This window comes from Papaver somniferum, chromosome 3 (assembly GCF_003573695.1).
Source record: "Papaver somniferum cultivar HN1 chromosome 3, ASM357369v1, whole genome shotgun sequence".
Classification (NCBI taxonomy): Eukaryota; Viridiplantae; Streptophyta; class Magnoliopsida; order Ranunculales; family Papaveraceae; genus Papaver; species Papaver somniferum.
Genome location: NC_039360.1, coordinates 96,063,058 through 96,075,143, shown reverse-complemented (window position 1 = coordinate 96,075,143; position 12,086 = coordinate 96,063,058). Strand labels below are relative to the sequence as shown.

Sequence of the window (12,086 nt, the reverse complement as noted above, 5' to 3'; positions counted from 1 at the left end):
TTAATACAATGTGTATTCAATCTGGACTAGGTCTCTGGGTTTTTCTGCATTTGCGGTTTCCTCGTTAACAAAACTTCTGGTGTCTGTGTTATTTCTTTTCCGCATTATATTTTATATAATTGAAATAATACAGGTTGTGCGTTAAAGATCATCAATTGGTAATCCAACCTTTGGTTGTTGATTAATATTGATTGATCCTTGGATATTGGTCTTTGGTACCGTCTAAGTTATTCCTTGTGTTTGATTAAAGACTCGCTATTGTTTTAGCTTGAGTAAATCAAAACAAGTGAGAGATATTTGACTCCTTGAGATACTTTAATCTAGAATTAGTCTGACTGCCTAGTTGATTCTTTAGCAAAGTATTTCGGAGTTAGTCCATACAGATTGCTAAGCGAAATATTGGGTGGTGTTGTTAGAGACCCGCTTTTTCATATCTGATCTCACCAACAACTAAGAGTTTCTAAGACCCAAAGTCGAAGACTTGATAAACCAATCTGTCTCACACAGAAAAGTCTATTGAATAGATAAACCTGTCTCTCCTAGATAAACCTATGAGTTGTATTCCGTCTTTTGATAAATCAAGGTGAACATGAACCAATTAATATACCGGACTTATATTCCCGAAGAACAACCTAGAAATATCAATCACCTCACAATAATCTTAATCGTATGGTAGCGAAACAAGATATTGTGGAATCACAAACGATGAGACGAAGATGTTTGTGACTACTTTTTATCTTGCCTATCGGAGATTAAATCTCGAACAAATCTTAGAGAAGTTAGTACTCAATCACGATAGAAAACAACAAGATCAAAACACGCAACTATAGAGAAAATAGTTGGGTCTGGATTTACAATCCCAATGAAGTATTTAAGTCACTAACCTACAGGGTTTCGTGAAAAACCTAAGGTTAAAGGAGAATCGACTCTAGTCACAACTAGTATCACACAGGAGGTGTGGGGATTAGGTTTCCCAGTTGCTAGAGTTCTCCTTTATATAGTCTTCAAATCAGGGTTTGCAATCAATGTTACCTTGGTAACAAAGCATTCAATATTCACCGTTAGATGAAAACCTTATTAGACTCAAGCTAATATCTTTCAACCGTTAGATCGAACTTAGATTGTTGCACACAAATGAAAAGTGACTTCATTTAGATATGAGTAACCGTACCTAAACGTGTGCACCTTTGTTGGCTCAACAATAGTTAACCGAAGTTAGCCATATGAACACTTTCATATCAACCATATTCATCTTAAGTTCAAATGACTCAAATGAAACTAGTTCTAGAGTTGTTCAATTGTTTATATTCTGATAGAAGTATACAAGACACAATTGAAGCAAAATCGATTTTGATTCACATGAATCAATTCATGAACATTTTAGCCACGGTTTGCAAAAGATAACATTCCTTATTATATAAATGTATTAATTCATGAACAAACTGATTTTAGAACATAACCTACTCAAGTATACAAACATGTACGCATACCTAAGTGGCCGGACTCAGTTTAGGTTCGCCAGTATGCGAACGGGTCCGCATACCTTCCAAACTCAGCAGAAATTCCCGGACCTGAACCTCAGGCCAGTACGCGTACCGGTACGCTAGAAGGTTCTCGGACTTTCACTAAACCAACCAGTACGCATACGGGTATGCATTCTATGGTTCTCGGACTTCGATTACATATATGCAAGTACGCATACTATGCTTTATCCAATCATGGTTAAGTGTTCTAAACCCCATTTCAATCATTGAAACATTCTCGGAAGACGACAACAGCTGTCTCACACAAACTATTAGCTTCAAAGCAATTTTCAAGTGATCGAATGATCAATACGAAACATTCTGAGTCTACATCAAATGAATGTCTCTTTTGACTTTCGTCAAGTGAAAAAGCGGAGGTCTAACAACCAAAACCAATATTTCTCTTAGCAATTTGTATGGACAAACTCCAATATACTTTTAAGAGAATCAACTAGACAGTCAGACTCAATCTTAATAAAAGTATATCCAAGAGTTATATCTCACTTTCTTGATTCAATACTTAGTCAAGCAAATAGAAATATGCGAGTCTAATTGAATACAAGAAAAACTACTTGAACGGTACCAAAGACCAATGTTCAAGGATCAATCAATTTCAATCAACAACCAAAGGTTGGATTTCCCAATTGATCGATTCAACGCACAACCTGTGATATTTCAATTATATAACAAAATATAATGTGGAAAAGAAATAATACAGACACTAGAAGTTTAGTTAACGAGGAAACTGCAAATGCGGAAAAACCCCGGGACCTAGTCCAGATTGAATACACACTGTATTAAGCCGCTACAGACACTAGGCTACTAGAAACTAACTTTGGTCTGGACTGTAGTTGAACCCCAATCAATCTTGCACTGATCCAAGGTACAGTTGCGCTCCTTATGTCTCTGATCCCAGCAGGATACTACGCACTTGATTCCCTTAGCTGATCTGACCCACAACTAAGAGTTGCTACGACCCAAAGTCGAAGACTTTAATAAACAAATCTGTATCACACAGAAAAGTCTATGGTAATAGATAAATCTGTCTCCCACGGAAATACCTACGAGTTTTTGTTCCGTCTTTTGATAAATCAAGATGAACAGGAAACAATTGATAACCCAGACTTATATTCCCGAAGAACAGCATAGAATTATCAATCACCTCACAATAATCTTAATCGACTAGCGAAAGAAGATATTGCGGAATCACAAATGATTAGACGAAGGTGTTTGTAACTTATTTTATATCTTGCCTATCGGAGAAATCAATCTCAAGCCAATCTTACGATTGTACTCAAATACGATAGAAACAACAAGATCAGATCACGCAACTACAGAGAAAATAGTTGGGTCTGACTTCACAATCCCAATGAAGTCTTCAAGTCGTTAACCTACAAGGTCTCGAGAAGAAACCAAAGGTTAAAGGAGAATCGACTCTAGCTAATACAACTAGTATCACACAGGAGGTGTGGGGATTAGGTTTCCCAGTTGCTAGATTTCTCCTTTATATAGACTTTCAAATCAGGGTTTGTAATCAATGTTAGCTTAGTAACAAAGCATTCAATATTCACCGTTAGATGAAAACCTGATTAGATTCAAGCTAATATCTTTCAACCGTTAGATCGAAACTTAGCTTGTTACACACAAATGAAATGCACGTTTTAGGTTTGTGTAACCGTACCCAAACATGTACACTTAGTTGGTTTAACAATAGTTAACCAAATGGTTATCCATATGAGCACTTTCATATAACCATATTCTTCTTTACCACAACTAGTTAAAATGACTCAAATGAACTAGTTAGAGAGTTGTTCAATTGCTTAGATCTCATAGAAGTATACAAGACACAATAGAAGCAAAAACAATTTTAGTCACTCGAATCAATTCATGAACTTTATAGCCACGGTTTGCAATTATGCATTCCTTAGTTTATATAAGCTTGAGTTCACGAATAACCGTTTTTAGAAAATAACCAACCTAAGTACGCGGAGTGGTACGCGTACTTAAGTACCCGGAATAAGTTTGTTTTCAGTTCACAAACTCCAGCAGATTTTCACGGGACGTGAACTTCCGATGGTGCGTGTACTGGTACGCGGACTTTAGTTCTGGTTTTCCTTAGCAGCAAAGTACGCATACTTTGGTTCAAGGAATAAGGACTTACACACATATGTGTTACCACACAATGTTTATATCCTTCCAAGGTTATATATTCTAAACTCTCATTTCAATCACTGAAACATTCTTAGAGGACGTTATGTAGTTGTTATTCATAAACCATTTTTCGTCAAAGCCATTTTCAAGTAATTGAAACTAATATGAATTTCGTCAAAGATGAACTTGGCCAAAGTGAAAGCTTACCAACACATATTTCGAGAAATAGATAAGCGAGATTAACTCGGCTCGAAATAGAAAATGTGTATAATCATAGTCTATATAGCAATACGACTTTTGCCTCAAGATAGGAGATAGAGTAGATAGACATAGCTTTTAGTCGATGAAGTTCCACAAGTTCCTTGAGTAGTTCTTCGTCTTTGTATGATGATCGCCATGGAGTCTTGAGCTCAACCACACTTTTTATCCTAGTCCGAGATTTAGCTAATAGTAGACTAGAAATAAAGACTTATAGTTTTGATCACTAACATTGACAAACATGCTTGAGATAGCAACGCATGAGAGTTCAACCAAGCAGTGCTCTAACAATCTCCCCCTCTGTCAATTTTAGTGACAAAACTATCAACACATATAGAATACAAAATAAATAAACAGACTTTGTAGCTTCTCTTCCACATGTCTGATCCCCTTGGTTCTTCAATATTAGTCGAAATCTTCGTCACTACCAAGTACTCCAATGATTCCAAAGGTTGTAAGTTTAGCATCATCGTTGTTGAAAGTCCGTAGCTATAACAATGAGAAAATAAGAATTCCCAATCATTGTTACACAGTGTCATAGTATTATTACACAACATCAAAGTTCAATTGTAAGACAATTTCGACAACAATACTATGGTGATATGTATCAGTCTCCCTTAGTCAATCCTCCATCTCACATTGAAACCACTCCCCCTTACATAATGATCCGAAAACCATATGTATTTGTAGTGTGAATTACATATTAATTTCCCCCCTTTTTGTCAATAAAATTGGCAAAGGTACGAAAACTAGTGGGATCCTAATGAAATTTCCATAGAGACATTTCATGACCAAAAGCAAGGACATATCAACTTTTTAGATGCAATCATAAAGCCGAAGCTAAATGCTTTCATCAAGGAGTTTATAAAGATACAAGATAACCCCTAGAATATTCCACAGCTGCACTCCTCACAAAGATTTGGCAATTAAGCACAAGTTCAATTAAGAACTCTCCCCCATAAAATGTCATTCCCGAAAGAACAACAAGAGCGACCTTAATTCACTACACCAAATTCTAGGATTAGAAACAGAAAAAAGCCGTTACTAAAACGGGTCGCTTGTTGCAAAAGTGGGTGTTACATTTTCGTAACGGCTTCGTCTCCGTTACAAATCTGGGTTGTAACGGGCCTCGTAACAGATCTCAGCCGCTACGAATTTGCCACGTGGTAACAGCTCTAGGCCGATACGAATTTTTTTGTAACAAAGCTGGCCTAACAGCTTAGAGCCGTTAATACGTTGCAGATTGTAACAGCTTAAAGCCGTTACTACGTGGCAGATTGTAGCAGCTCTTAGCCGTTACGAACTTTTTTGTAACAGTAAAAAAATTACTGCCGGTCAACCTTGATCTGGTCAATATGGACCAATTTTGACCAGGTCAAGGCTGACCGGCAGTAATTTTTCTGCCAGAAATAAGCCGGGATTTTAAATACCCTGCATATACCTTGCAATCCGTTCATCATCCACATTCAAAGATAATTTCTTCAATTAATGCATTTCACATTCATTTCACACATTCAATCCATTCATATCAGGTTCATATAAAAAAAGAACTGAAATTTTCCTAAGTATCAAATTTCTAAGGGAATACATTGAAACTTACTGTCTACATAGAACTTATAAGATAGAAACTTACTAACTGTCTACATAGAACTTACAAAACTTTAAGCTGCTAAGGGACCTTATAACTGCTTTGTTCTCCAGCCTTTCCAATCAAAAAGAGCATCATTCAGAAAACCTGCAAACACAAAAACTTTATACTTAGATGTTGGGAGTAAGCAAAAACTTTTCTGCTTATTCAAGAAGCGAGGTGTATAGTAGTTTAGGCTGGATATCAGCATAGACGAGAATTACATCGTTTCTGATGAACTAACTGAAAAGCTAAGAATATATATGAAATGAAACATCAAACTCAAAATCCATTGGCATCATCTAGAATGCATGTTAACATCAGTAACTCAGAGAAATCGATACCAAACCATCAAATTTAAACTCACAATTTCTGGCTTACACACTTATGAGGTCTAACATGCTTTACAGGAAGGACAGTGGTGTTCAAATAAGATGGCATGTACTTGTCCCCAGAGACATTAATAGCCAAATCCCATATATTCCCTACAGTGTTGACTGCCTCTTCCATATCATCGATATACTGTGTAGATTACATAAAAAGAGCTTACTAACTGCCCATCTTGAGGCCTGACGAAAGCTGGCTTGCTAGGGTCATCCCCATCATCTGGAGCAACAACTTACACATTACAATAAAACAAAAAAGGTAATCTTGCTTTGATTTCAGTAATTATATTTTCACACATTTCATTATCAGTTCCATGAGCTAAACAAGGGTTGTTATTTCTCCATGTATACCTATCAAAACAACCTCAAGTATAACTACCAAAATATCACTTACTACACTAGAGAGTCGAACACATCCAATGTGCCATCTAGTAAGTTTACCAGTTTCCCATTTCATATGTGTACAAAACTAGAGAATATAAGAAGGGGATGCAAGATTGCAATGAATGCCTAGTGCAAAAAGTGAAGGCGACTTACACTTGGCAATTTCATCTTTATCCCTCAATAGTTGCATAATCAATTACTGTCTTTATAAGATTCTTCACTCAAGTATCCAGCTTTACTATAGCTTCTTTAAAAGCACTCTTTGCAAGGTGGCAGGCCCTGGATACAAAAAAGAATCCACAAGCTCAGTCACAAGGAAATTTTGGACATAAAATTTAGAACTAATACTATCGAAGACTATTTTCTCCAAACAAACAAGTATTAGCTGCATACCTTTCAGGGGAGTTCATTATCTCATAACTGCATACCAGTGTTCGGTGTCCAATGAGCTACAACCCTGTAATTCCATGGAAGCAGCTTAAAACAAGAAACATGCATTTAATGGAGAAGGCTGTACCAATTTAGAAAGCAACCTGTAGGCCGGGCAATGCCTGCTTCTAGACCCTTCTCAGCAGAACCACCTCTTATCCTTCATATCCTCCATCCATCTCACAGCAGCAACTCCACAATTCCATTAAGAGCACCATCCTTCATTGTTCATCTAGTTGCAACAATATCACCACATCCATTCTGCAGCTTCAATCACTTCCCTGCAATGTTCATCTAGTTGCAATCCCAGCTGCAACTCATTCTGCTATTCCCAGCAATTCACAGCCAAACAACCACCATAACTCAGCCATCAGTAACATAACAGAACCACTCTTTAACATCTATATGAGCTCAAACTGCATCACCAGAACCAAGCACCCATTTCAGCTAAGTTGGCACAACTATCGTTGAATAAGTAATATAAAAGATATAATAATCTTCACACATAGGAACACTGCTCCTCAATTGCATTAATCCCCTTCCACATGTGATTTCAGCATGTAATGAAATATGATAGGGGGATTTCAAAACTAACCTTGGGCATGTATATCTGTTATCTCGCAAGGTTTCAAAATAACTGAAAAGGATGTCAAAGCTGGATTAGTTATTTCTTTTCCACAACTGTAGAACTCTCAACAACGAACAGAAAAGACTACATTAAGAAGAGGGTTCTGATTATTACATAATTTTTAGAGAATAACTCACCTACAAAATATTGCTTCTGTTACAGTCTGAGATTTTGGCCACAAAATTCCTTGTTACTTTCTTAGAATGTGCTCTCATTTCTTCCTGTAAAGACAACCATATAAGTGAATTAGTATTTTCACAGTAACAAATAGGCTATTAACTCTTCAAAAAACTTCGAGAGAGTAGTGCTGGTAAGCAACTTCGAGAGAGTGTAGCTTATAGCAGCTTTAGCACTACAACCTTTGGTGTGGCAACTTTTACTTCCAGAATTCTGTTAATAAGAAAGTGCTCACTTTCTAGTGCATTTTGTTGCCAAAAAAGTGCATAGAAACAAGTTAGGCAAGCAAACATGATCATCAGAGGATTAGACGTAGATGCATGATAAAGCACATCAACATAATGAGCCATAACAGCAAACAATACAAGTTGAGAAACCAGAAAGAAGTCGTAAGTAACAAAATGTTTTACCTTCGCATCCTCAATCTCTGCAAAAGTTACATAACTGAAACCGCGAGAGAATCCAGTTGAAGTCAGCACCATCATCCCGACGGTTATCTCCCGAGACTAAAGAAGCCCAGTTCAACCTGAAGTTATGCTCTTGTCTTTCATGTAGATTCTACCAGGAAATCAATGCAATTGGTCCTGCAACAAACAAAAGTCTATAAGCTCTCTCACCAGGGTAATAAATTGTAAAAAACATGGAAGGAGGAGAGGATTATACAAAATTGTCGAAGAGAATTTCACCTGGCAGAACTTAAAGAAATCCTTGAGGTATGCCTTGTAAAGAATGTTCCCCATAATTTCGATGTTTTTGTTCTTCGCATCCTGTATGCAAACAATTCGAGAAAGCAAGGACCGTCTTAGCAATTTAAGTATTCAAATGAATCTAAACTGACGATAACTGATAAGACAGGTATGCACAAAATTGAACTGAGTCGAACCTCCATAAATCCGTCTCCAAAATTCACACCATTCTCTGTAAAGACAACACCAAATTATCTCACAAGTCACCTACAAATCAACTTAGCCCATGACTTCATTAGTCTTCTCCATCCTGATATGACAATGACCAAATTGCAAACCTAAAACTACCAATTCTTCTTCTCATAAGTCACCACAGATCCATCTTCTACAAACCTAAATCATCATCAATTGTTGAAATCAAATCAGTTGAAACCCCTAAAATCAATTGAACCCATCTTTGTAACTCAATCACCAACAAAATCCCTATTTAATCTTCAGTTCTTCATCTCTTTCTCGCATGAATCAGCAGCAGAAATCTGAATTCGAACCCTATGTTCTTCAGAGCATCAGAATCAATCAATCACAACACCCCTATCTTACATCTGATTCACCAATCATCAAAAAAAAAAAGAAGATTAAGATCCAAAACAGGAAAAAAAAACGTATAGATCGAATTTTTAGCCTTGGAAGAACATAAAAGCTATTTAGATTTATCAACACCTTGAAGTAATGAGGAACCAATACCCTTTTCACCGAATTCGACTATCTACTGAAACCCTAATTTCTCTGAAATCCATCAATCGCCATCGATTCAGATTTGTCATATAATAAAGATTGAAACCCTAATTTCTACTTTCTCTATCTCGCTTTGTACAAGACAAGCAGATATCAATAAAAGAAAAGGAAGAGGTAAAACACAAAAGAATGGAAGAGAATGACGTTTGATCTAGAGATCGACGGAAGAACCTGAGAAGGTTGGAGGTTTCTGGTTTTCGCCTCTCTGGCTCGATATTTTCCAAGGAAGAAGAAATAAATCATTCTCGAGAGAGGACTTAGGTTTAGATAGAATTAAGGCGCATCTCGAGAATAAAATGAAGGGTAGAGATATTAGTTTAGGTATAAACGGTGTAGATGAAACACAATAGTACGCATGTGAATGGCACGCGCACATACCCTAGGTGTTACGGCCCAGGTGTGACGAAGCGTGTGAGTGGCACGCCTATAAAAAATTTAGTAACGGCTAACCCTAAATTTAGTAACGTCTGCAGCCTGTTACGAAACTTTTGTAACGGCCATTTGTAACGCAAAATTCGTAACGGCCCGTGAGCCGTTACAAATCTCTGTTACTAATCCGGGAATTTGGTGTAGTTATTTCACAAGAAAAGAAGGATTTCTTGGACATAACAAATCACATAGGAATAGGAATATGAATTTGAATCCAAAAATACTCAATTAAATTAACCACAAGAAAATCCATGACTAATTTAATCGGAAATGCTCAACATAAGAGAACTTATGGAGCAGCAACTAAAATAACCAAAAGAGAATGATTAATTTAACTAGTTATGCTCGACATAAGGAACCTTACGGAGAAACAACTAAGTTAATCATAAGAGAATGATCAACCCAGTCGGTTGTGCTCAACATAAGAAACCTTATGGAACAAACACAGTATATGCACAAAAATGTGGATCGGAGATCGACCAAATAGACAAGGATTCATCCTATTTTCCATCACTATTTTCACAATGATATATAATAGACATAATCCTCGTAAACAAAAGTTTTATCCTTTCTTCCATCAAAATATGACATAAAAGGCTTTAACTTTTGTAATGTCAAAAGTTCATTCATTCTTTTATCAATACATGCATATCGACATACGAAAGACTTAACTTTTAACAAAGTATGGGACAATCATAGTTCACGGACGCAAACACACATATCCCATAACATATTTGCAATATACAAAACCATAAAGATTAATACGGCAAAAATCATCTTCCAAACAATTTTAGAATTTAACCAAATAAACCTAAAAAAAATGAAGATGAAAACATTGGACATAGCCATGTGTAATCATAATAATGGCTATTCCAAAAAACTAGTTATTCTTCTAAAAAAAAGAAATAAAATTCTCATAAGAAGATTTACTAGATGTTAATACCTTTGAAGAATTCTTTAGCGTCCCCGAACTCCTTGTCGTCAACAGCCATTGGGACATAAGGTTCATGAAGATATGAGTTAATATCAATAAACCTTCTTGACTGATGTCGAACCAGGGCCTTCTGAATCTCATGAGTCCTAAGCACAAAAGCCTTTATTTGTTGAATCTCCTTCCTTGTCTCCTTAACTCTTCAAGAACATCAGAAAACTTCTGAGAATTTGAAGGAACAACTCTTGGCTTCCTCACATTCCTTTTTTTTCTTTTCAAAGTTGAAGGTATCAGAGATTTCTCTTTTTCCTTCATGATTGGTGGCTTAACAATCATATTAACCTCTTTTCCATCAGACGACATGATGCTTGGAGTGTCCATAAGAATATGGGTAGTCTTGGAAAGAGTTTCAGAGAAGTAAAAAGGAATGTAGGGTTACGCAACCTATAACAGGTTCGTGCACGCACAATCTGAACCCTAGAAAGAGTAGAATTGTCGAGAATAACCCTCCTTTATTGATAGACATGGATTTAAAAAAACAAAACTAAGAAAAGAAGAAAAACAAACTTTTCTTAAAGCCTGAGAGGTGCACAACCTTGTCTCTTTCGATCAGGCACATGAGACAAGATACACAAAACAACACAATCAAGTTGTGTCACGGTGAACAACAATCTGTCCACTATGTTCCTTTTGAGAGGAATCCATAGACCTCTGTCTATCAAAACTATTGGACCATAATTTCTTCTCTAATGGTCTTGTTTTATCCTTGGAAACTAACTTCTTAGACGAATATAAAATCTTACATACCTCAGCGGTCTTTTGAGCAAGTTTAAGCTTGCTTGCTAATCGATTTGCTCTTCGTTGGAGTTTGTTGACATGTCTCAATTTGTGTTTGTACTTGTAACACTTTGATAGTTCATGACCTTTGAGTGTACCATATGAGCACGTCAATCTTGGATATAATTCAGGCATCTGAGATGTGCAAGCTGCTAAACACACAGTGGTACATGAAACGTCATATACAGAGTTTCCAATAGAAAGGTCAATTTTATCTTCTAGATTGGTTGAGTTTTCTTCTGAAAGAATATCGAGATTGATGTATGTATTGCTGCAATTATCAAAATCAATAATTTCACACAGAAGTGCAACACTTGATTTTTCGTCTTCATTAGAGTCATAGTTGTCAGACATTTCATCAAGAGTTGCAGCAAGACCTTTGTTCCTAGTGTATTTCTTTCGATTTGGACACTCATTAGCAAAATGAGCAAAACCTTTCCACTTAAATCACTGAGGCATATCCTCGTCATCAGTTTCATCATTATCCTAATTTTTAGGAGGAACACGATTATGAGGTTTATCTGATGGCTTGGATTTTCCCTGGAGAACCGTTTACTTATCTTCAACAGAAGATCCCTAAATTGTCTTGTGATCAACGAGACTGACTTGTCAATATCTTCATCTGATGAATCAGCCTCAGAAAGATCATCTTTAGAGATATACACACTTTTACTTTTATCAAGTAATTTAGCTTTCTTTAGTGCTTTGAAAGCAACATCCTTGCTAGACTTGGACGTATGCTCATGATAAAAGATCTTTAGCTTCCCAACTAGCGTATTGCTGGATAGCGTTGCGAGATTATTCCCTTCAACGATGGCATGCTTCTTAGAATCGTATCTAGATGG

The 12,086-nt window shown here is 36.5% G+C and overlaps 1 long non-coding RNA gene across 2 annotated transcripts; it reads right to left on the bottom strand.

Annotated features, from left to right (window-relative positions):
* Positions 1-5,408: 5,408 nt before the first annotated feature.
* Positions 5,409-9,257, bottom strand: LOC113361500. 2 transcript variants are annotated; one of them, XR_003365149.1, is made up of 10 exons: positions 8,970-9,257; positions 8,447-8,851; positions 8,250-8,330; positions 7,974-8,147; positions 7,524-7,607; positions 7,354-7,395; positions 6,863-7,174; positions 6,723-6,786; positions 6,483-6,608; positions 5,409-5,667 (listed from the first exon to the last, which is right to left on the bottom strand). It is a non-coding gene; the product is annotated as an uncharacterized LOC113361500 (long non-coding RNA). The 2 variants fall into 2 exon arrangements; XR_003365150.1 differs by having other exon boundaries at positions 6,863-7,080.
* Positions 9,258-12,086: the final 2,829 nt, after the last annotated feature.